Genomic DNA, 26082 nt, shown 5'->3' on the forward strand with positions numbered 1-26082 from the left:
AGAGATGTGTCTCTTGGTCCTTCTGTGCTCTCCGGACTCCGTCCTCATGTGAATCAGAAATAAATCTTCTCATCTTTCCAGGTGTGCAGTATAGAAATTGAGCCTCCCCATGCTTTAAATTTGGCCCCAGCAGATCTGAGCTGTGAACTCTCCCTTTGCTGACCATTTACACCGTGGACCATTCACTCTGCCCATCAGAGTGTGCACACAGTACTCACCTGCCCACAGCTTAGCAGCTGAAATTTAGACAGCCACGCCCAGGGACCTCCACCCTGCCGGTAAGGTGTGTGCTCTAGCCTGTCCAGTGGGGAGCGGGAGGATTTCTCCATTAAACAAAGAGGCCAGCCCTCCAAAGCAACGATAAAGCCAAAGCCACACTTGATATTTGCTGATCGGTTTAGCAAAGGCATATAAGTTCTCCCAGGTCCCGCTGGAAAACACCGCGTTCCCACATCTCGCACCATGGATTTTGTTGACTGTTGTGGGTTTCTGCCTTGGATGGTGTCCTGAAGGCCTGAGTTCTTCTCCAGAGAATCATGCAAGGGCTTCAGGAACTTTCTGAATTTTTATGCAAGCTCTGTGTTCGTTATAGATAGATAGATAGACAGATAGATAGATAGATAGATATAGATAGATAGATATAGATATAGATATAGATGATAGATATAGATAGATATAGATATAGATGATATAGACAGATATAGACATAGACATAGATAGATATAGATATAGATATAGATATAGATATAGATATAGATATAGATATAGATATAGATATAGATATAGATATAGATATAGATATATAGATATATAGATATATATATAGAGATATATAGAGATATATAGATAGATAGATAGATAGATAGATATAGATATAGATGATATAGATATAGATATAGATATAGATATAGATATATAGATATAGATATATAGATATATATATAGAGATATATAGAGATATATAGATAGATAGATATAGATATAGATGATATAGATATAGATATAGATATAGATATAGAGATATAGATATAGATGATAGATATAGATAGATATAGATATAGATGATATAGACAGATATAGACATAGATAGACATAGATATAGATATAGATATAGATATAGATATAGATATATAGATATATAGATATATATAGAGATATATAGAGATATATAGATAGATATAGATAGATATAGATATAGATATAGATATAGATATAGATATAGATATAGATGATAGATATAGATAGATATAGATATAGATGATATAGACAGATATAGACATAGATAGACATAGATAGATATAGATAGATAGATAGATATAGATAGATATAGATATAGATATAGATATAGATATAGATATAGATATAGATATAGATATAGATAGATATAGATATAGATATAGATGGAGATGATGGAGATAGATGATGATAGAGATAGAGATAGCGATAGAGATAGAAAGAGAGAGAGAGAGAGAGAGAGAGAGAGAGATATTAATGGAGAGTCAAAAACTTTTTCAGATCCTTTAGAATCCCTGATGAATTCCCACTGACTGTCCCTCTGTCCCCCATCCAAACACACTCATATCAAAAACAGTAGGTAAGTAAGTGACCCCCCACAACCGTGACTCTCTAACAGAAGACATGCTCTCTGTCCTGAAGTTTGCACCACTGGTGTGTCTGGCCAGTGGACGTGGGTCGACGCTCTGAGAGAGTTGTAGCAGCTGCATTTCCCCGATCCCCCGCCATGGAGTCATGAGCTTTGACGGAAAGGGCCATGACTGCGTCTGCTCTTAGCTGTGGTTTCTCAGCACCTGGCTCTTTGTGGAACAGAGTCTCCATGACCTTGCCAGAGCTTGGCTTCCAGGAGCTGGTTCTGGGCACAGTTGTTCCTGCTGCCATATGCTGGTCTCACCCAAAATAGAGCAGAGTGTTTGCTAAATGGCTATCAGCTTGTCATGTGCAAAATAAGCAAGATAAACCAGGAGGCAGATCTGAACAGAATCTAGGAAATAAATGTGATGTTACGGACTCGGCCCCCTTCTGACTGCGGAACTGTCACCTCCTTCCTTTCCTCCTCCCCGGCTCCCTCAGCAAAACTTACCCCGGATTCACCCAACACTGTGCAGAGGGCCAGGAGCCTGGGACAAACGGGGCTGTCTTGGATGTCTCTGTCTGGAAAGGGGGGATGTAAGGAACCACCCAACACCATTCATAGCCTGAGAACACCCTGGAGGCAGGAACTTGGTACATCCTTGACCTGCCCTGTGATCTGATTTCAACATAGCAGCCTGAGTGTCCTTCAGAATGGGTTGGACCACGTCACTTGTGTGCTTAAAACCACCGGCTGCTGGATATCACTCAGAGCAAAAACCACATTCTTATGCCAGCCTGCAGGGCCCACATTGTCCCCTTCCCTACCAGCTCCTCCTCCTTCCCCCCCCCATCCTCTACCTCTCTGCTCTCTCCCCTGTCTCACTGCTGCCCAGCCCTCTCCTCCTCTCCACTCAGCTCCTTGAGCACTTTGTCCTGGGGCTTCCTCCTGCCCCAGGGCCTTTGCGTTGGCTCTTCTCTAACTAGCATGTTTTTCCCAGATGTTATTTTCTCTCTAGTTATTCTGTTCTCACCTCAAAAGGCACCCCTCATGGAAGCCCTCCCTACTTATTATTTTCCGTGGGACACTCTCACTCCATCACTCTCCGGCTCTGTTAACCTTTGACTGTATCTGTCCTTGCAGGTACACAGGCTTTCTTGGTTTTGCACATGTCAGCTACTGGAACACCATGCAGGGTGGGGAAGGGCAAATTGCTTGTTCACGTCCGGGTCCTCAGTGTCCAGACCGTGCCTGGCAGTGAGTGGGTGCTGCTTAGTGCCTGAGGAAGGAGAAAGGGGGACACCGTTATTTGTGATTCCCAATCCCTGGCTCCTCCCACTGCCCGCTCCACCCCTGCCCTTCTTCCCTTCTAGAAGGTGCAGCTGGAGTGCAGCTGCACCTGGAGTAAGAATCCCTCACATTTATACACTTGTGTTTTCAATCTATGATGTCGACACCCAGAAAACAGGAGGTGCTCAGTGGGCATTGGTAGGATGAGTGAAGGACTGAATGAGTGAATGAGTGAATGAATGCACAAAGTTCAATCAGAGCTCGCAGGTTCCAGCCAAGGGAGTCAAGGGGCCTTCCCAGGAGAGTGGAGTTGAGCTCTTTCCTGAGGGAAGACCGAAATCGGCCTGGGAGCTGTGCCCAGGTGTGCCTGCGTGTCCCCTGCACTGGTGGGTTGGAGACCCTCTTCCTGTGTCCTCCCTCTGCCTTGAATAGCTCAGCCTTCCCCTGTGCTGGAAGCCCAGCCCTGCCCTGGCTGTGCCTCTAGGCCCGCCCCCTGTCCCCCCTTTCCTGCTCTCTGAAGTGGACGCCCCCTGGGGCTTCCCTCTCCTCTCCACCTGCTCCCTTCTGAACTGCTTATAGCATTTCTCCCGCAGAGACATTGTTCTCCTTTGGAGCGTGAACCCTGTGGAGTAAAGGTGGGCAGGAGAGCTGAAGATCAAGAATGTCTGTGAAGAATGAGGGTGACTTTTGAAGACATGGAGGCCGTGGAGATTGAGACGGCAGAAGGATGCTGCCTACGACCATTTAGGAAGGCGGAAACGGGTCCCCTGAGCCCAGGGAAAGAGGCCACCATCCCCATTTCTGAGAGGCAGTGTCTATTGTTAGTGTGCTGGGGTCAGGTGCCTGCATCAGGCCCTGTGATGGGGAGGAGGAAGGAGACTGTGTGTGTAAATAGGTAGGTGCGTGAGCACGTATGCACAGACACCCACAGACACACACGGCATAATTGTATGCGTCAAGCTAGTGCTTTAAAGCCGTAGATCTTGCCTACTATTGCTTCAAATGTAAAGGTATCTGCACAGTTAGATGCAGAAATTCTACTTCCAGTTATGTGTCCTAAAGGGATACTTACGTATGTATGCAAAGATGGGTAGCCAACGATGTTTATCGTAGCACGGTTGTAATAGCCACCACCATGCCCCCCCCCACCCCCATGCACAGGAGACTGGGCAAGTCCAGGTCAAATGAGATGAATAAGTACAAATAAGTAAGCTCTCCGTGATGAGGCAAAAGCATTTATGCCAATACAGGAATATCACCAAGCCCCATCACTTTGTGAAAGAAAACAAGGGACGTTTGCATGTTTGAAAAGCTGCTGGGGGTACTCATCCTTTTGTTTAAATTTCCACTACTTTAAAAAAATTGTTATTATTTACTTATTTCTGTGAGCGAGACAGAGACAGAGTGCGAGTGGGAGAGGGGCAGAGAGGGAGGGAGACACGGAATCCGAGGCAGGCTCCAGGCTCTGAGCTGTCAGCACACAGCCTGAAGCGGGGCTCAAACCCACGAACCGTGACATAGTGGCCTGAGCCAAAGTCAGATGCTTAGCCGACTAAGCCAGCCAGCCAGCCCCTCCAAATTTTCACTACTTTCTTGTAATAACGTAAGAATGTCCAGTTTTCTTAGGTAATTTAAAGTCACCTCTCCGATGGCAGAGATCGTGGGGATGGTTGGGGCTGATGTGAAGCCATGTGCACGCTCAGTGAGGAGATTCCCCGGAAGCTCTTTCTGTCGGTATTTTTTACAAGGAGGAGCTATGCAGGCTTTGGAAGCAAAATGGAGTAGATTGTTGCCTGTCTCCATATTTGAAGGAAAAGGCTCTCCTTTAGGAGGCTTCCCTCTGGGACACAGCCTGTCCTTTGGGTTTGAAAATCATTCAGCCTCCACAAGTTAGAGGCTCGTTCAGACAAGACTACCACATGCCTCGTGTTCCAAATCTCCTTCTGTCTGCTGATTGTCCAGTGTACATCTTTGAGCACTTACTAAGAATCGAGAACTAGGCTAGGAATAGAATATGAGCAAAATTAAACACGTCTCTGCCTGCAAAGACGCTGCAAATAGGTGTTCATAGCACACGCAAAAAGCGTGCTATGGGAATGAATCACGGAAGCTCTGAAGGGGGCCACCTGCACCGTTGTGTGGTCTGTGTACTGACCAAGGGCTTTCTCAAGAGGGTATAATGAGAGGGGACTGAAATCTAGCCCACACTTTGCTGACCAAACCCTGCGCCCTAATGTAGGGCTGTATCCACCCACTGGGGGCACCACCATCCCTCCCCAAGCCATAAGTCCCCAGGGCTATGTTTGGCCAGAGGCAGCATCCTTCCTAATCCTCTACCCAGAAGGGGAGTCGCATATTAATGCTTCCACTATTGTCTGTAGGCTAGATGTGTCTGTGGATACGGCCTCGTCGGGGATATCAGGGAGGGCTTCCTGGAGGAAGTGACACATGCTCTCTGGATGAGGAATGAGAAGAGCTCTCCAGCCAAGAACCAGTGGAGGCTGAGGGTGGGAAAGGTCATGGTCGTGTGGGTGATGGCGATGGGAGGGGCATAGCGGCAGAGGCTGCCTGAGCATCCCTGCCTCTCTGTCTTTCGCACACTTGTGTGAGCGTTCCGCATGACAGATGACTGGACACCGAGCTGCTGACTAAAAGCCCGCACTTTCTCCGGACGCAGCAGAAGCACACAGGACTTACCAGGATCCTCACTGGGCCCCTGTGGAACAGCTCATCCTGACCCCTGCTGGCCAGAGCCAAACCAAATTTCCCCACTGGCCTGAAACCTCATCGTCTTGTTCTTCCAGGACATTCTAGTGAACAATTTGTTTTATCAATTTTTAATTTTTTTTAATGTTTATGTATTTTTGAGAGAGAGAAAGAGAAAAACAGTGAGAGAGAGAGAGCAAGAGAGAGAGAGAGAGAGAGGGAAAGTGGGGGAGGGGCAGAGAGACAAGGAGACACAGAATCCGAAACAGGCTCCAGGCTCCGAGCTGTTGGCACAGAGCTGGACGCAAGGCTCGAACCCAGGAACCTGGAGATCATGACCTGAGGCAAAGTCGGATGCCTGACGGACTGTGACATCCGGGTGCCCCTCAAAAACTTTTTTTTTTTAATGCACCCTCTGAGGGGCGCCTGGGTGGCTCCGTGGGTTGAGCGTCTGGCTTCAGCTCAGGTCATGATCTTGCTGTCGGTGAGTTCCAGCCCCGCATCGGGCTCTGTGATGACAGCTCAGAGCCTTGGAGCCTGTTTTGGATTCTGTGTCTCCCTCTCTCTGACCATCCCGTTCAGGCTCTGTCTCTCCCTGTGTCAAAAGTAAACAAAATGTTAAAAATAAACAAACAAATAAACAAACAAACAAACAAATAAGTAAGTAAATAAATAAAAGCACCCTCTGAGCATGGCTTGTGGGCGCCGCTGGAAGAAAAAGAGAGGAACCCCCTTTGACCATCAGTTAAGTAGCTACAAGGAGGCGTCAGAAGGTCTCACTATGGACAGGTGCAGATGGCAGTGTGGAGAGCGCTGGAGGTGCCTGCGCATTCCACAATGTCAACCCCATCGGTGGGCGGAGACTTACAGTGGGGCTACAGGGCACATCAGAGGCACGAAGCCCATGACTTGCCCAAGGCCCCAGAACTCTGCACAAGTGCCTCCAGGGAGCATTGGGGGAGGACGGGTGTTCCTGGCTGTTTCTGCTCAATCACAGACACTCTTAATTTAGCTCCCTCCACGATGGGGTCCCCTGGGCATGATGTTTTCATGTCTCACTGCACAAACAACTTTGTAAAGGGATGGAATCCACCTCCCTTGTTTTATACAGAAGAGTAACCGAGGGAACAGGGAAAGGGAGGTTGTCAGTATCACAGGTGATTAGTGGCAGAGCCGGGCCGGGACCCAGAACTGTTTAGGAGATGGAAGTTTTTGTACACTTGAGTTCTGAACCCTGGCTGCACATGAGAATTACCTTGGAATGTTTTAAAAATTCCCATGTCTGGGCCCAGTCTGCTCAATTGCATCAGAATTTTTAAGGGTGACACGCACATTCGGTATCTTCGAAAGCTTCCCAGGATATTCAAACGCACAGCTCTGACAACACTGCTGGGTAGAAACCTTCAATGGGAGGAATCGCAGGTCCTCTGGATGGAAAAGTAGCACTGCTGTCCTGCTGGACTATTCAGACGTTCTGTTTCTACTTGTGACAGATTTGGTAGGTTGTGTTTTCTTTTTCATCTAAGTTGTCAAATTTATTGGTATAAAACCACTTAAACATTTCCTTGTCCATTTATTTATTTATTTATTTATTTGTTTGTTTATTCATTCATTCATTCATTCATTCATTTATTTTATTGACGTGTTTTATTTTTTATTTTTATTTTTTTAAATTTACATCCAAATTAGTTAGCATATAGTGCAACAATGATTTCAGGAGTAGATTCCTTAGCACCCCTTACCTATTTAGCCCATCCCCCCTCCCACTGCCCCTCCAGTAACCCTGTTTGTTCTCCATATTTATGAATCTCTTCGGTTTTGTCCCCCTCCCTGTTTTTATATTATTTTTGTTTCCCTTCCCTTATGTTCATCTCTTTTGTCTCTTAAAGTCCTCATATGATTGAAGTCATGTGATTTTTGTCTTTCTCTGACTAATTTCACTTAGCATAATATCCTCCAGTTCCATCCACGTAGTTGCAGATGGCAAGATGTCACTCTTTTTGACTGTCAAGTAATGCTCCATTGTGTATATATACCACTTCTTCTTTATCCATTCATCCATCGATGGATATTTGGACTCTTTCCTTGTCCTTTCAATGTCTGTAGGGTCTGTAAGGATGTACATATTTTTATTCCTTATGTCAATAACTTATGTTCTCTTTCTCTCTCTCTTTTTAAAATTAACACAGTATTGGGCACTTGGGTGGGTAAGTCGGTGAGCATCCGAGTCTTGATTTTGGCTTGGGTCATGATCCCAGGGTCGTGGGATCAAGACCTGTAGTGAGCTCCACACTGAGCCTGGAGCCTGCTTAAGGTTTTCTTTCTCTCTCCTCTCTCGTCTCCCCCGTCCTGCACTCATGCTCTGTTTCTCTCTCTAAAAGTAAAAACTAAATAAATAAAAGTTAAATTAAAATAAATTAATACAGTATTAATAGGGGGGTCTAGCAATTTTATTACTCTTTCCAAAGAAAAACTTTTGAATTTGTTAAAATTCTTTCTGCTTTTGTCTATTTCCTATTTTACTAATTATTGCTGTCCTACTTATAATTTCCTCAGGTAAGTCAATTGATTTCCTTAATTACTCCCCATGGGTCCCCTCCCACCAGCCCTTGGCAGCCACTAATCAATCTACTTTCTGTTTCTGTGGATTTTCTTATTCTGGACATTTCATATGATAGTCATACAAACTGTGGCCTTTTCTTTTACATACTTTTTTCAGGGTCCATCCATGTTGTTGTAGCCCTGCATTCCTTCATTAGCCCTTCATTTCTTTTTATGTTCCACTGTATGGAAATCACACTCTATCTTCTGATATGTTGATGGACATCTCAGATTGTTTCCACTTTTTGGCGATCATGAGTAATGCATCTAGGAAAATTTGTGTACAAGTTTTTGTGTGGAAATACGTTTTCAGTTTTCTCAGACATACTTGGGAGTGCAATTAATTGCTTGTGTCTTTAGGAACTCTATGATTAACATTTTGAGAAAAATGTCAAAATGTTTTCCAAGATGGCAGCGGTTCCATTTTACAATCACTTAGCAAAGTCTGATCGTTCCAATTTTTCCATATCCTTGGCCAAGCTTGTGATGTTGTCTTCTTCATTTTAGCCATCCTAGTGGGTGTAGAGTGTTATATCATTCAAAATACTCTGTTTCACTTGTGATTTATTCCTTGATCTCTGGCTTGCTTCAAAGTGTGTTCTCCAATTTATAAGATTTTAGAGTTTTTATCAGGTTATTGATTGACATTAATTTCTGTTTTAAATATAATTTATTGTCAATTAGGCTAGCATACAGTGTATATACAGTGTGCTCTTGGCTTCGGGAGTAGATTCCCATGATTCGTTGCTTACGTACAACACCCAGTGCTCATCCCAACAAGTGCCCTCCTCAATGCCCATCACCCATTTCTCCCTTTCTCCCCCACTCCCCAGCAACCCTCAGTTTGTTCTCTGTATTTAAGAGTCTCTTATGGTTTGCCTCCCTCCGTTTGAAATTATTTTTCCCCTTCCCTCCCCCATGGTTTTCTGTTAGGTTTCTCAAGTTCCACACATGAGTGAAAACATATGCTGCTTTCTGTGACTGACTTATTTCACTCAGCATCATACCCTCCACTTCCATCCACGTGGCTGCAAATGGCAGGATTTCATTCTTTCTCATTGCCAAGTCGTATTCCTTTGTGTATATAAACCACATCTTTATCCATGATTGACATTAATTTCTAACCTCATTCCAGTGTGGTTAGAGAACTACACTATATGATTTAATTCTTTTGAAATGTATACATTTAAAAATTATATAAATGGAATAATTCACTATATAGCATTTCGAAATTAGATTCTTTTACTTAATGATATGCATTTGAAATTCTTCCTGTGTTGCACATGTCAATAGTTTCCTATTGCTGAGTAGTTTTTCATTGTGTACATAAACCACAATTTATTCATCTATTTGGGTTGCTGAACAGTTTTGACTCTAAGGAATAAAGCATTTATGTAGAACTCTTTATGTGGACACACAGTTTCATTTTTCTTAAAAACCTAGAAATGGAATTGTTGGGTCATTGGTTGAATGCATGTTTATACTAAATTGACAAGGAATTTTCTAACATAGCTGACATGCTTTCCATTCCACTGGCAACATTTAAGAATTTCATGTATTCCAACACTCTACAAAATCCGGAATTCTCAGTCTTTTTGTTTGGTGCTCTTATGTTAGTTGTGCACTGGTATCTCATTGTGGTTTTCATTTTCCCTATCTCTAGTGATCAATTCTGTTGAATGTTCTTTTAGCTGTGTCTTTAACAATATACATGTTCTTTGGTGAATTACCTGTTTGGGTCCTTTATTGCTTGTTTAATCTTGTTATTATTGAATTGTAAGTATTCTTTACGTATTCTGGAAACAAATAATTTGTCAGGTAAATGTTTTGAAAATCCTTCCTCCTACTCTGTGGGTTGGCTTACATTTTATTTTCCTAATAGTGTCTTATGAAAGCAATGTTCTTAATTCTGATAAAGCCCAATATATCTTTTTAAATTAAAAATTGTATTTGAGATACATGTACATTTGAGATTGTAAGAAATAACACAGTTGTCAGAAATAATACAGAGAAGCCCCGTGTACCCTTTACTGAGTTTCCACCAAAGGCAACACTTTGCAAAAATATACTTCAATATAACCACCAAGATATTGACATTGCTATAACCAAGGTACAGAACATTTACATCCACAGGGATCCCTCATGTTGCCCTGATGTAGCTACAGGCACTTGTCTTTTTCTACCTCCACCTGCTTAACTTAACCCTGGAAACCATCAATTTGTTCTCTATTTCTACAATTTTGTTATTTTGAGACTGTTATATAAATGGAATCATACAGGATGTAACTATTTTGAGGTGAGCTTTATTGCACTCAGAGTAAATCCCTTGAGATTAATCCCAAGTAGTTGCTAGTATTCCTTTTTATATTTCCCAGTAATATTCCATGGTATGGATATACCACAGTTAGTTTAACAATAAACCCACTGAAGGATATTTAGGTAACTTCCCATTTTTGACTGTTGCTAATAAAGCTATGAATTGTGTCTATAAGTATCTACATGAACATAAGTTTAGAATTTTTTCCCGGGAGTATTGTTGCTCGATCTTTGATAATTCCATCACTAATTTTAAAAGAAACTTTCTAATTATTTTCCAGAGTAACTCCACCATTTTAAATTCCCACCAGCAATGTAGGAACAATTCAGTTTCTCCAAATCTTTACTAGCTTTTGGTGTACTCACTATTTTTAAAATTTCTGTTGTGTTGATGGTGTGGATTTCAGTATGCTTTTAATTTCCATTTCCCTAGTGGAAAAGAGGTTGAACATTGTTTCATGGGCTGATATGACATCTTTGTATCCTATTTAGTGAGATATCTGTTCCTATCTTTTGCTCAGTTTTTAATTGGATTTTTTAAATGTTGACTTTCACAGATTCTGTATATAGTTTAAAATAAGGCTTTTGTTGGAAATATAATTTGAACATATGTGTCCCAGTCTCTAATTTGTCATTTTGTTATCTTGACAGGGCCTTTTGAAGAGCAAAGTGGTTAATTTGGAGGAAGTCCACCAAATTATGCTGGTGTCAAGACCTTTGCTTAACCCTAAATCCCCAAGTGTTTCTCCCCTACTATAGTTCTTCAAGTTTTAGTTTTGTGCTTTATATTTTCTACCCACGATTCATTTCTATTCATTTCTGTGTAAGTGATGTGACTCAGGTCGAGTTTCAGATTCTGTGCTATTGTTGTGTATTTTCCTCCACGTGTGTTACAAACACCACGCCTCAGTGTTGTTATTCTTCTCTAAGGAGCTAAAAGTCTCTTAAAGAGACTTGAATAATGAGTAAATATATGTTTTCTCACTTATTCCCCACTTGTGGTCTTCATTGGTTTTCACGTAAATCGCTGTTTCCATCTATTACCATTTCCCTCGTTCCCGAAGAACTTCTTTTACTATTTCTTGTACCAGGTCTGCTCATCACGAATCCTTTCAGCCTTCCTTTTACACATAAAGTGTCTTTATTCCAGCGTCACTTTTGAAATATACTTTTGTTCTGATTAGTATCCTAAGTGGACAGGCTGTTGTTTGTTTTCCCTCAGTGGAGATGCTCTCTGCTGTCTTCTTCCCTGGGGTCTTTAGACTTACCTTTGTTCCTGTTTATGGAATGTTTCTTTGTTCCCTGAATGCTTTTTTTTTTTTTTGCTTTTTAAAATATCTTGTTATCTTTTTCTCAACTTAGTATATTTTCATTTATTTATTTTTAAGTTTTTAAATGTTTATTTCTTTATGAGAGGGACAGAGACAGAGCGTGAGCAGGGGAGGGGAAGACAGAGAGGGAGACACAGAATTGGAAGCAGGCTCCAGGTTCTGAGCTGTCGGCACAGAACCTGACATGGGGCTTGAATTCCCAAATGGTGAGATCATGACCTGAGCTGAAGTCGGATGCTCAACCAATTGAGCCACCCAGGTGTCCCATCGACTGGGTGCGTTTTTAAAGATTCTACCACAATCTGTACATTTATCTGAAGTTTTCTCTTTTTCATTCCTAGATAACATCCCCATCTCTGAACCTGTGCTCTTTGTTAACTACAACTTAGACGATGAACCTGTGAGCTATTTTTAGTCTAGAATCTCTGATTGCTTTTAAGATTTTTCTCTCCATCACTGGTTTTGAAGAAATTAGTTATGCTGTACCTTTGTGTGGTTTTCATGTTTCTTGTGCTTCAGGGCCATTGAGATTCTTCCATCTGGGAGTTTATAGTTTTCATCCAATTTAGAAATTTTTCACCATCATTTCTTCAAATATTTTTCTCTTTGAACTGCTTCTTATTCTAGGGCTCTTAAAATTATGAGGTAGCTAAATACTCCATTTTATGTTTTGAATCTTTTTAGTCCCTGTGTTTCATTCTTCAGAGCTGGTATCACTGTGTCTTCTGGGTCGCTGATTTTTTCTTCTGTGACATCTACTCTGCCACCCACACATGTGTCACATGTTGACCCTGTTTTCATGAAATCCATAGTCTGGTCAAGGAGACCCAATTCCCTTGCCCATTTTTGATGTGAGTTTCCTTTCTTCCTTCCCCTGTAATCTTCTGAATACAGAACCTTTAACTTTGAAAGCATATGTTCCCCCTTAATAAATCAGCCAACTGGTTCCTCTAAGACAGAGAGGTTTCTTTGTAATACCGTAATAATGAATGTGGCAAAAAGTATCATTGCTTGATTTTTAATGTTTATTTAGTATTTACAGAGAGAGAGAGAGAGAGAGAGAGAAACCAAAGCAGGCTCCAGGCTCTGAGCTGTCAGCACAAAGCCTGTCAAACTCAAAACTTTGAGATCATGACCTGAGCTGAAGTCTGCCGCTTAACCAAGTGAGCCACCCAGGGACCGTGTCATTGTTTCTACACTGAAGTACCTTCCTCTTCACCACAGTTACCTTCCTTGTATGAACCTGCTTCAAATTCTGTGCCTCTCTCTCTCTCTGCCCCTCCTCCCACTTGCACTCTGTATCTCTCTCTCTCTCTCAAAAATAAATTAAAAAAAAAATTAAAGAGAAAGATGCATAAATTCTAGGAATCTAATGAACAACGTAGTGATTACAGTTAATGGTACTATACTGTACACTTGAAATTTGCTAAGAGACTAGGTCTTAAGTGTCCTCGCCTCACACATGTGATCCTAACTGTGAGATGTTGGGGTTTTTAACCACCTTGACTGTGGTGATCATTTCACAATATATCCTGCATTAAACCAACAGAGTGCACCCCTTAAAAAAAAGGTAAAGTATGTATTTCAATAAAACAGCCTGGTGTGGCACGAGGGAGGCAGAGAACCTAGAGGAGACTGTCAGGGGGGTGTAAAGGGAGACTGGAAGCAAGCAGAAGGCCCTTACTATGTTGTCCCAGAAAGCATGGCCAGCATCGTTGCTCATAGGCAACAGAAAATGGTTAGTGCAGTTCTTTACCAAGTGAGTTTTCAGGCCGTGTGTTCACAGGAACTCTCATGTTTTTTTTCCAGCTGACTGTAGTCAGAGGAGCAAAGGAAGAGATGAGCTTTTAAAATAATTTATCAGATGGAGAGGAATCGGGACACGGTTGGTCCCAGATTCAGTACTTTCTCATCCCAGCCCTCCCAGAGAGCCCACAAATCTCAACTCAAGCTATAGCTTCCAGGGAAACCAAACCCGGGAGTCTGTTGTTCAAAATCACGGTGTAAAGAAACAGCCATGGATCTGACTTTAAAATTTCCTTGGGGACACAGAAAGAATAAAGACCCTTTGCACAGACCATGGCCTCCCAGGCCCTCCCTGTTGGACCGTCGTGTCCCCAGCCACCCCCAGGTCATCATAACCAGGCTGCCTCAGCTCAGATTTGGAGGCATGGCTTCTGTCAAATGGCATGAACTCCAATAAGTTTCACAAAAGATGTGCAGGGTGTTGAAGAGCATTCTGTGCACAGAAATGCTGCCCACGAGGACTAATGGGAAAAGACACAGTGGAAACAAAAAAAAAGAAAAGAAGGGTTTGAATCCCAAACATGTTGGCTCAGGAAGCAAACAGAGAAACCAGCTGCTCTAGATGTGAGCTATATATTCATGAGAGGGAGGGACAGTTGGGAGGCCTGCACTGGGAGCCCGCGGGCAGAGCCAGGGACTGGGGACAGCCACTGAAGCCAGCAGGACGGGGCAGCCTGCCTCCATGGCCCGCCACATCACCCTATTAACAGGAACGTCGCAGAGGGAGTGGTGGCCCCGTGCCTCCTGTGGGGGCAGGTGACTTGCTGCAGATCAGGGGTCTTTGAGAAGAGAGCTGGACCAGAGGAGTGATCCGAGAGCAGCCTCATCCAAAGCTGGACCTGATTTGAGGTCAGGATCCTGACCTCCAGCTTGAGCCTAATGCATGATAACAGCTTTCGACAGGTATGGGGGACAGTGCGTGGATTTGGCGTGTGGGAGGAATATACGTAATTTGTGACCTGAGGAACGACCACAGGGGTTTTGAGACAAGACCCCAAATTCTTCATTTCTCTCATTAGTCAGTGGAGGGGTCTGACACCTCTTTCCTTTTCACGTGGGTGGTCGAGGACCTTGCTGGTCGTTAATGGAATACAGCCAAGGTAGACACTGAGGCCCATTTAGGAAAGTGAATAGAGCATCCCTGCCGTCTATCGGGTTACTCACTCTTAGAAGCAAGTTGCTTTCCTGCAAGCCTGGTTTTGCAGAACCCAAGTGCGGACCTTCCCACAAAGAGCCCTTGCTGAGATTCCAGCGGAGGATGGCTGCCCATCATGACGCGTAAGTGAGGAAGCTTCTCTCTACCGCCCGCCACTGTGGGACCGTCGCCGCCTAAGGAACCCCAAGTGAAAACCACCCAGCTCGTTCCAGCTGATCCCCAGAACTGTGAGAATTAATAACAGCAATAAATCCTTGGTGTCATTTAATGCCACCAAGTTAGGGCTGGATTATTGTGCAAACATCCAGCCTGTGCATACAGGAGACCAGGGAGGGAAACAGAGGTGTGCAGAGACCGTGAGGCCACGAGGCGTGCACCCCCTCTGATCCCTGTGCTGTTCCACGAGAACCTGGAAACCCAGATTTCTACGCAAAGTCTCCTGATTTTGAGAACACTGAGGTGGCCACGCCAAATGGCAATGGGTACGTGCAGCTCCTCAGGGAATTAGCCCCATTGGTGCTCCTTCAGCATGAAGTCCAAACAGCAGAAGACACCGGCCTGACCCAAACCTGCCTTTTTTCCTCAGCACTCGCTGCTTCTCCTGCCATCTGGTGACTTCGGAGGATTTCCGTCGCGTGGCTCTTCACAGAGCTGTGGTGTCTGCAGTGTGGCTAGGGGGCAGTGTGTCTCGCTTTCCAGAATTGCTAATTGCTGTCTGGAAAGCCCCACCAAAGACCATCAATGCTAAATACTGATGATGCTAGAAGGCTTTCAGGAGCTGGCTCTCAGCCGCAAAGGCGATGCTTATTTATTCATTCTGCCTAATATAGTTCACTAGCCTTTAGAAATATTTTGAAATATCTGAGAGATGCCGTGTGTCCACTGGTGTCAGTATCTGGACATCTTTCTTTAGCCCGGGCTTGTAGCATTCATTAAATCTCAGGACATGAAGAAACTGTGTCTCCACTCAGTCTTTCAGGGGGGCGTCAGAGAGGTAAACAGTTTGGTAAAGTGATGTTTTGCTTTCAAAAATTTAATTCAAGCAATCCCAATCAAAATTGCACCAGCATTCTTCTTGAAACTAGAACAAGCAATCCTAAAATTCATATGGAACCACAAAAGGCCCCGAATAGCCAAAGTAATTTTGAAGAAGAAGACCAAAGCAGGAGGCATCACAATCCCAGACTTTAGCCTCTACTACAAAGCTGTCATCATCAAGACAGCATGGTATTGGCATAAAAACAGACACATAGACCAATGTAATCGAATAGAAACCCCAGAACTAGACCCACAAACGTATGGCCAACTCATTTTTGACAAAGCAGGAAAGAACATCCAATGGAAAAAAGACAGTCTCTTTAACAAATGGTGCTGGGAGAACTGGACAGCAACATGCAGAAGGTTGAAACTAGACCACTTTCTCACACCATTCACAAAAATAAACTCAAAATGGATAAAGGACCTGAATGTGAGACAGGAAACCATCAAAACCTTAGAGGAGAAAGCAGGAAAAGACCTCTCTGACCTCAGCCGTAGCAGTCTCTTACTCGGCACATCCCCAAAGGCAAGGGAATTAAAAGCAAAAGTGAATTACTGGGACCTTATGAAGATTAAAAGCTTCTGCACAGCAAAGGAAACAACCAACAAAACTAAAAGGCAACCAACGGAATGGGAAAAGATATTTGCAAATGACACATCGGACAAAGGGCTAGTATCCAAAATCTATAAAGAGCTCATCAAACTCCACACCCGAAAAACAAATAACCCAGTGAAGAAATGGGCAGAAAACATGAATAGACACTTCTCTAAAGAAGACATCCGGATGGCCAACAGGCACATGAAAAGATGTTCAACGTCGCTCCTCATCAGGGAAATACAAATCAAAACCACACTCAGATACCACCTCACACCAGTCAGAGTGGCCAAAATGAAGAAATCAGGAGACTCTAGATGCTGGAGAGGATGTGGAGAGACGGGAACCCTCTTGCACTGTTGGTGGGAATGCAAATTGGTGCAGCCGCTCTGGAAAGCAGTGTGGAGGTTCCTCAGAAAATTAAAAATAGACCTACCCTATGACCCAGCAATAGCACTGCTAGGAATTTATCCAAGGGATACAGGAGTACTGATGCATAGGGGCACTTGTACCCCAATGTTTATAGCAGCACTCTCAACAATAGCCAAATTATGGAAAGAGCCTAAATGTCCATCAACTGATGAATGGATAAAGAAATTGTGGTTTATATACACAATGGAATACTACGTGGCAATGAGAAAGAATGAAATATGGCCTTTTGTAGCAACGTGGATGGAACTGGAGAGTGTGATGCTAAGTGAAATAAGCCATACAGAGAAAGACAGATACCATATGGTTTCACTCTTATGTGGATCCTGAGAAACGTAACAGAAACCCATGGGGGAGGGGAAGGGGAAAAAAAAAAAGAGATTAGAGTGGGAGAGAGCCAAAGCATAAGAGACTGTTAAAAACTGAGAACAAACTGAGGGTTGATGGGGGGTGGGAGGGAGGGCAGGGTGGGTGATGGGTATTGAGGAGGGCACCTTTTGGGATGAGCACTGGGTGTTGTATGGAAACCAATTTGACAGTAAATTTCATATATTAAAAAATAAATAAATTAATTAAAAAAAAATCTCATCTGAAAAAAAAAAAATTTAATTCAAAGTTCAGAAATTTTGTTGGGGCTTTCCAGACCACAGCACTTTTGCCCATGCCCAAAAGTCTCAGAAGACCCTTTTCTGAGAGGGCCCTGGCATCGGGAGCAGGGTTTCAGAAGCCCTTGACCAACGTGGCCGTAATGTTCACCTCAACCGAACCGTGGACAGGCTTCTTCATGGCGCTAGCCATTGGACCTCTCTTAGAGAGTTTACTTCAGACAGGTCATCATTGTAAATGCTTTCCCTACCCCACGGAGAAGGATGTCCTTCCAACCCAGGAAAATAATTGCTGGAGGACCTTTGCGATGGCATCTTCTGGAGAGAGTGGGGACCTAACGCTGATGGGCTCCAGGTGGCAAACACAGATGCCCAGTCACACAAGAAGACATGCGTGAACTCAGGAAGGACTCAGCGTGCCGGACACCTCCCGTCCATCAACAAGCCCTCACCGATCCCCCAGGACTTCCCATCAGCCCCTAGTGCTAACAGCCCCTCCACTTCTTGCCCTCGGCACTCCGATGAGTTCTGACCCGTCTCCTGTTGCAGTAGGCTTGCAGAAAGTCTTTCTTCCCGTTGTACTTTGTGTGTTTTGCACCTGCAGGTACACTGTTCCTTACTTTTCAGTTACCGATACTTTTCCTTATTCCTGTTTCCCTTTATTATGTGCCTGAGCTCTGCCATAAGGGGACCCGGTCGCTGCTTGCTGGGTTTACGGTGCTGGGATTGGAGGGAAGGTGACGCTGTGCATGGATTATCACTGGTGTAAATTCCGCAGATCACATTGCTCTGTGAGTGAATGAAATACAGGCCACTTATCTTCCAGAAAGGCCTCAAGCATTCTTTAATGTGTTTTGCATTCTTGGGTGGTGGCAGAAGGTGTCCCAGTAGATCCATGGTTTTGAACCCAAGAGCTCTTTGAAAGTCACCTCTAATTGAGACTGTCTCTGCTCTGGATCCTTCATGCGTGAGAAATAACTAAGTTTGGAAGGGTTTTGTTTTTGTTTTCTGTTTTAGTTTTTGTTTTTGTTTTTTTTTTGTTTTTTGTTTTGTGTTTTCTTTTTTTTTTTAAGTATTCCAGTGACAGAAGAGAGAACATGGATGGACTGTGCCCAAGTGAGCCCCATGGCTGGGCTCACCTCGTTGTAAACGCTGCTCAGCCCTCATTCACCATGTCTGAGTTTGTGATTTGAGCCATCCATTGCCTACCCATTATCAGCACTGCTCCTCAGAGATGATGACTTTGCACCCAGAAGCCACAGTACTGCCCACCCCCAGAGGGGTTGTTGTTGGATTGACTACAAGGATACTTATGCCTGTAACTTGGCTGCCAGTTACCGTTTGTCTGAGAACCAGGGGTTTTGGAGAACGTTCCTCAAAATATGTCCTGTGTAAGACTTCTTCCGTCTTTGCTGATGCCTACACAAACACTTATGCCGGGTGCCTATTCTGAGCCAAGAACTGTGCTGGACTCTGGGATGAAAACGTTCATTTAAAAGGTGGCTAACCCACCCACGGAACTTAGAGCAGATTTTCTTCAGTAATAGTTTTTGTCCACCTAAGAATTCCTTGGCTTTGGGGCACCTGGGTGGCTCCGTCGGTTAAACACCAACTTCGGCTCAGGTCACGATCTTGCATTTTGTGAGTTCGAGCCCCGCGGCGGGCTCTGTGCTGACAGCTCGGAGCCTGGAGCCTGCTTCAGATTCTGTGTCTCCCCCTCTCTCTGCCCCTACCATGCTCATGCTCTCTCTCTCTCTCTCTCAAAAATAAATACACATTAAAAAAAAAAGAATTCCTTTGCTTAGTGAATAGGGGATTTGAATCTTTTAATTTACATGGGCAATTCAGGCACACATCTGCCGTGTACAGGTGAGTTCCCAACTTATATATGTAAGTGGGGCAGTTTTCCCACCAATAAGAGGAGAAACTAGGTATCATCTTAGGTACCGTGATGGCACGTTAGGCAATTTGACAATCTTTGGATATGTGTTTTCCTCTTTTGCTACTACTGTAGCTCTGTGAGTTAGGGACGGTCACTTACGCTTATCCAATGGGCAGGGATGCTGGTGCTCAGAGTAATTAGGTGTCTCAAGTAAGGCCACATGGCGGAGGAGGTGATGTGTGCACCCAGGTCAGTCTGTCTGATGCAGAAGGATAACCATAATCCCGTGAGAAGAATAAGAGTTTCACAGATTCTTGAGTCAATGCTCTTTCTTTGAGACCGCATTACCTCTTACTTCGCTTTTAAGAGGCACAATCTAATGGAATATTATTCAGCCATAAAAGAGACAGTATCGACATGCTACCACGTGCATGGACCTTGAAAATGTCGTACTGAGTGAAAGGAGTCAGAACCAAGGTCACATGCTCTGTTATTCCACTGATAGGAAATCCACAGAGACAGAAGAATGAGTTGTTGGCAGGGTCTGTGTGAGGAGAGAATGGCATGGCTGTGTAATAGGTCAGGGTTCCTTTTGGGGTGAGAATGTTTTAGAACTGGATAGGAGTGGTGGTTGCACAGCACTATGAGTGTACTAAATGCGGCTGAATTAGACACTTTAACAGGGTCGGTTTTAAGTTATGTGAATGTCACCTCAAGAGAAAAGAGTAAGTGGAGATCGGAAAAGCAGGTCCCCAACCAGCCTGACACACCAGGAGCAACAGAGGATGCTTCTCCGCAAGGGCTGTGTCATTTTCCTACCACCCAAGTTTCCCGCCTGTGACATTGCAACATGGCCAGGTGGTGACACTGCCGAGTGTGACTTGGAGCGTGAGAGCAGACACTGGTCCACGAAAGTGGGTCCTTCCAACATGGGTGCAAGGATCAGCATTGATGTTACCACCCCAAGGACAGCACAGCTGTGAAGAGCCCAGGCTCTGGAGGCAGACGAGTCCAGTGTGGACCCGCTGAGGCGCTTTCCTGCTGTGTGATCCCTCAAAACCTCACTTTCCCTATATGTTATGGGGTCAGTAGTATCTTCCTCGTAGGGATGTTGTGGAGATTAAGGAGACAACGTTCCAGGGTCTAACACAGTTGTGGTGAGCTGCTGGGCTCTGTTACAGACTCACATCGCTCATGGCACAGCAGTATTGTTGGTAAGGTGAGGGCTGGACGTGCCCTGGTTCCCCAGAGCCCACCGAGCCAAATGAATCAGCCTTCCCAAGTGGGTCTGCACATGACCTCCCTCACCAGGGCCCTCCGCCTCCCTGGCACCTGGTTGACTCTAGCTCAGATCATGGACCCCTATCACAGGTCTGATTTTGTGCAGTTGATTCCAGTCGACCACATCCACAGGCTGCGGAAACACAGGAGCCTGTGTTCATGCACACAAAGTCCTTGGGGGGTGCACAGGCGGTGAAATTGTCAAGTGCCCTTGAGATAATCACACACGGCAACTTGTAGGAACCGTGGTAATGACGATCCCTTCCCTGAAGGACAGAGGGGCTGGTGCGAGCTGCCCTGACCATTGTCTTCAGAAGAGAGTCTCCTGAGAACCCTGTGCTGTCTGAGCCTCGCTGCTGTGTCCCTGTCCACAGAAAAAGGTGGGAACAAAGTTGCCCTCATTACAGATGTGCAGGGGAGCACCCTGCTGTAGGGAAACTTCAGGAAACATTCGGAAACTGAACAATGGCTCCCGGAGAACAGGAACAGATACATCTCAATTTCAGAAACAAATGCACATGAAACATCATCTTTTATTGGAGGACATATATATTAACTTAAACTCTTTTAAAAAACATAACCAGGAAACAGTGACCTTTCCAACGCCTTCATGAGCTGCGGTTTTAGGAGAACATAATAAATGCCACGAGACGCTCTGGAACAGAAAACATAGGGATTCAACAAATGAAACTCGGGACACACGGCCAAGATACCCAGTATAGACCTATGTGTACAGTCACTGCTATGTATTATTTTTTCCATCAAAAAGTTGACATTCAGGATATTCAAGAAATAGGAGTGCCCTTTCAGACTTCAAATTGGGATTTATTTCCTGGTGATGCTGTGTTTATTTAGCCATGTATTCGTGTCATGCAACAGAAATGGGCTTTCATGAAAATAAAATCTCTTACTTCTTGCTATCAAAATTCAGCATGAATTCCATTAAGAGAATGAAATGTGAGGGTACGTTCGATGCACTAATCGCTCTTTATATGTAGAATTTTAACAGCTGAAAACATCTCTGCTGTGCCTTCTCCTTCGAACATTTGTTTACGAGCATGTATGAGTTCATAAGCTATCCTGAACTAAGAACTAAATTCAGGCTAAAATGTAAGGTAATAGTAGAATAAAGAGGAGAATAGGTTACTGTATATATTTGAGAACATGTTTAGATTTTGATGTATGCGAGAAAAGCCAGCTTTCTGTGCTAGAATTTTTCCGTGTCTCCTCTCATATGGGTCTATATGCAGAGGTCTACGCTGCTTTTCCTGAGTGTTTACTTATGAGGCAGGGCCGGCCACCACTGGACTATTTTCAAGCCAAGTGTGACTATCTGCTCTTGAATTCTCTGTCTTCTTCATGTTCCTACACCCACCTCCTCACTTTCCAGAGCCTTTGGAAAGGATGAAGGGCACTGTAGTGTGAGCCCACCTCAGTGCTGAGATGCTTCATGGGGTGACCGACTGACTGAGGGGACAGACTGGTTTGTTTCCAAGTGACGGGGCAATGTGCGTCCCCTGGGACCTGGCCCTCAGATGTGGCAGCTCAAAATGTCAAGTAAAGCAAACCATTACTCTTCCTGGGGAACGGGCTGTTGTGGTGGCCAATAATGAACATGGAAATTGTGCATCTGAACGTAGAGGATGCTAAACTTGCAAATCTATTTTCTTATCCTGAATGAGCATGAAGTAACTTTTTTTTAGTCCATGATCCTGAAAAAACTGAAAGATTATGGCATACAATTATCTCACTGTCAAAAAGTTTTCTTCTGTTGAAAACGAAGTCAACTTCCTTGAATGTTTAGCCCTTCTTTTAATTGATCTCTTTTGAGATTTCACTGGCATGTTCGGGATATTCAGAAGTTGGGGTATTATAGACAGTTGTTTACTGGGGTCTGTCAGGAAGGTGAATGGCCCCGGGAATGGCTGCAGATGGAGAGATGCCAGCCCTACGCAGCTCTCATCAGAGATGTGCACCAGGTGGTGAGGGGTGACAAGTCCCAGTGCCAGAACCCTTCACAACCCGGTCCTCACCCCTCTATAGCTTCATCCCAAAGGCCCCAGCACTCAAGCCCTGTTCAGTTTGAGGTGCTCCTCTAATATCATCCCTGTCCAACCGTCTCTGTTTCTGCGTCTTTGTGTCTTGACTTCTCTTTCTTCTCCCAGCCCTGCACACACCATGCCTCTGCCTACAATGCTGTTCTCTCCCTCCTTGCCTGACTGTTTTCTGTGCATCCATTTGGTACTCGATTAAGTATTGCTTCTTCTGGGAAGACATCCTTGGCCTTCTTTGAGACCACCGGAGTATTTCTCATACTTGACTGTATTTATTTAACTATTCCCTTTGTTAGACTCTATACTGAAAATCTCTAAATCGTCTACTTCAAGCCAAATGCTGCTCACTGCCTGTTTTTGTAAACAAAGTTGTTTTGGCACACGGCCATGCCCATTCATTTTGACACAAGGCTGCTCTTGCAGTATGATGGCTGAAATGAATGCCTCTTCCATCAGAGGTGTATGGCTCAAAACTCCTAAAATATTTGCTCTCTGGCCAGTAGCAGAATAAGTTTGCTGACCGCTGCTGTAAACAATTAGGTCAGACACCTGGTACTATTCCGTCATCAGTACTTGGGCTAGCACCGACAGGCATTTATTTTCTGGACATTTGTTGAATGAAGGAATGAATGAAGGAAGGAATGAAGGAAGGAAGGAAGGAAGGATGGAAGGAAGGAAGGATGGAAGGAAGGAAGGAAGGAAGGAACGAACGAACGTACGAACGAACGAACGAACGTGAGTACATTGGCTGAGAAGCTCAGCACGAAGGCACTAGCGGTAACTGGCTTACATTTGCGGAGGATCTGATACGCAGAAAAATGCAGAACATTAATGTTCCTGATTCTGTTTGTACTGATGCCACGTCTAACCAGTTAGCGTGTATTGACTATTCACTACCTGCCACAGATAGTGCTAACGGATTTAGCTGGTTTCTCTCAATCCTCGCAACAATCCAGCATGGTAGGAAATAGTGTCATATCCATCTTACAGAGAAATACACGGAGTCTGGGAAAGTTTGGTTTGGCCGTGACCCCCACATCTAGGAAGCAGACTTTTGGGAGCTCACTTCTTTCACCCATGAGCCTCCACACGGACTAGCTCATTTGCTTATTTGGGAATTGTGTCTCCAGTTGCATTTTGTTTTTGTGCAAATCATATCTTCTCTCTGAGCAACTGTCTAGGTGTCTAGGTGAATGGTTAGTTTCCTAGGAAGTCCGGCTTCTGTAATGAAACTGAAGTTCCCATAAATTCCATTGTAGCCACAAGTATAAGATATATTTTCAGAATTGTTATATTTGGACTAAAAAAGTGTGAACCCAACAATTCAACTAAGAAAGAATTTTCTGAAGTCAGGAAGTACATGGGATGGGCGGGTAAAAATCACTGCAACCAAACAATTGCAATGACAAAACAACAGCAACAATAAACGTGAGCAAAGCTGAAAGGCATTTTAATAGATCATCCCCATGAAGAGCGCTCTTATGGGTAAGAAATCTGATGGGTGGAAAGGACCCCAGAGACCAGGGACATATAATCTTCACATGGGGTTATGAACACTACAGGCATTTAAGTGGAGCACTCATGGTATTCCATAGAATAAATACTATATTCCGTAATGAATGAATGGAGTGATGTTTACAGTGTGACTTTGGCCTTCTGATAGCTACTAACATCTAAAAGTTGGAATTACATTTTTAGTCACTTACCTTCCATACTTTGACATTATAAGCTATTCATATTTTATTTGTCTCTTTTGTAGTAAGTAAGTTGTTAACCCTAAAACGGGTCCACAGATACAAGAGGGCTTGAATGTGCAATGAAAAGTCAGAGGAAACCTACATTTCCAAGATTTTATGAACTAATTGCCAATGGGAATATGCATAAACTTGGAAGCAATTTGTTTGGTTAAATGAAGAAGTTCTTCATCCAAATTGCAAAATCACATGGGCTTCACATCAGGGCCAAAGTTAAAAGTGACTGAATTGGTCATTTGAAGGAAAAGCTTCAATTTATGTTTTAATACGGTTCTTTTAAAAGCTGAACTATTTGGATCATTAACCAAAAACCTACAGACAAACAAGCACACAAAAAATGCCCAGGACCACGTGACTACCAATGAACTCTAACTGACATCTAAGAAATCAGTACCAATCTTTCTCAACCTCTTCCAAAACATGGAAGAGAAAGGAATCCTTCCTAACTTATTCTATAGGGCCAGCATTACCCTGATACCAAAGTCATCAAAATACATAAAAAAAAAAACAACTAATGTGCCCATGAATAAAACACAAAAATCCTCAACAATACATTAGCAAATCAAAGCAAGTAGCAATAGTAGCAATATGCACCATGAGCAAGTGGGATTCACTCCAAGAATGCAAGAGTAGTTCAACATACCAAAACCAATCAGTGTAATACCTCACATTGATAGAATGAAGAAAGAAAAGAAATCACATAATCATTTCAATAAATGTGGATTAAAAACAACAACAACAACAACAACAACAACAACAACAACAACAACCAGCATCTGGTAAAATCTAGTGCCCTTTCAAGGTAAAAACAAACAAAAACTAAACTAAACAAGGAATAAAGGGAACTTCCCCGATGTAATAAACAACATTTATATAAAATCCACAGCTAATATCACACCTAAATGAAACAACTTTCACCATCTTTTCAGCATTGTATGCAAAGTCCTAGCCAGAGCAATTAGGCAAGAAAAAAAATAAAAAGACACCAACATTGCGAAGGAAAAAGGAAAGTTGTCTCTATTTATACAGGATATAATCAGTTGTATTTCTGTAATGAACTGTCTGAAACAGAAATTAAGAAATCAATTCCATTTACAACAGTATCAAAAAGGATTAGGTACTTAGGAATAATTTGGGGAGGTACAAGTCTTGTACAATGAAAACTACAAAATATTGCTGAAAAAATGAAGGCAGCTGAATATAAAGACACCCTGTGTTAATGTGATAGAAGACAATATTGTTGAGATTGTAGCACTCCCCCAAACAATCTATGGATTCCTTTTAATAGCTATCAAAATCTCAATGGCTTTTTGTAAGAGTAGTAAAGCTGGACATACATTTGTAACAAAATTCAACGCACATAGAATAGTCAACTCTATCTTGAAATAGAAGAACAAAGTTGGAGGACTTATACTTTTTCATCTCAAAACTCTTTCCTGCATCAAAGGACACTATTCAGAATGAAAAAAAGAACTCACAGAATGAGGAAGAATTTACAATTGACATATCTGAAAAGGGTCTAGTATCCAGTACATATAAAGAACACTTACAATTCAACAACAAAAAGACTAAAAGCCCGATTATGCATGGGATATCAACATGAACAGTCATTTGAGGAATGCAGATAAAACCACAATGAGATAATGCCAC

This window comes from Neofelis nebulosa (genome assembly GCF_028018385.1).
Source record: "Neofelis nebulosa isolate mNeoNeb1 chromosome Y unlocalized genomic scaffold, mNeoNeb1.pri SUPER_Y_unloc_1, whole genome shotgun sequence".
Taxonomy (NCBI): Eukaryota; Metazoa; Chordata; class Mammalia; order Carnivora; family Felidae; genus Neofelis; species Neofelis nebulosa.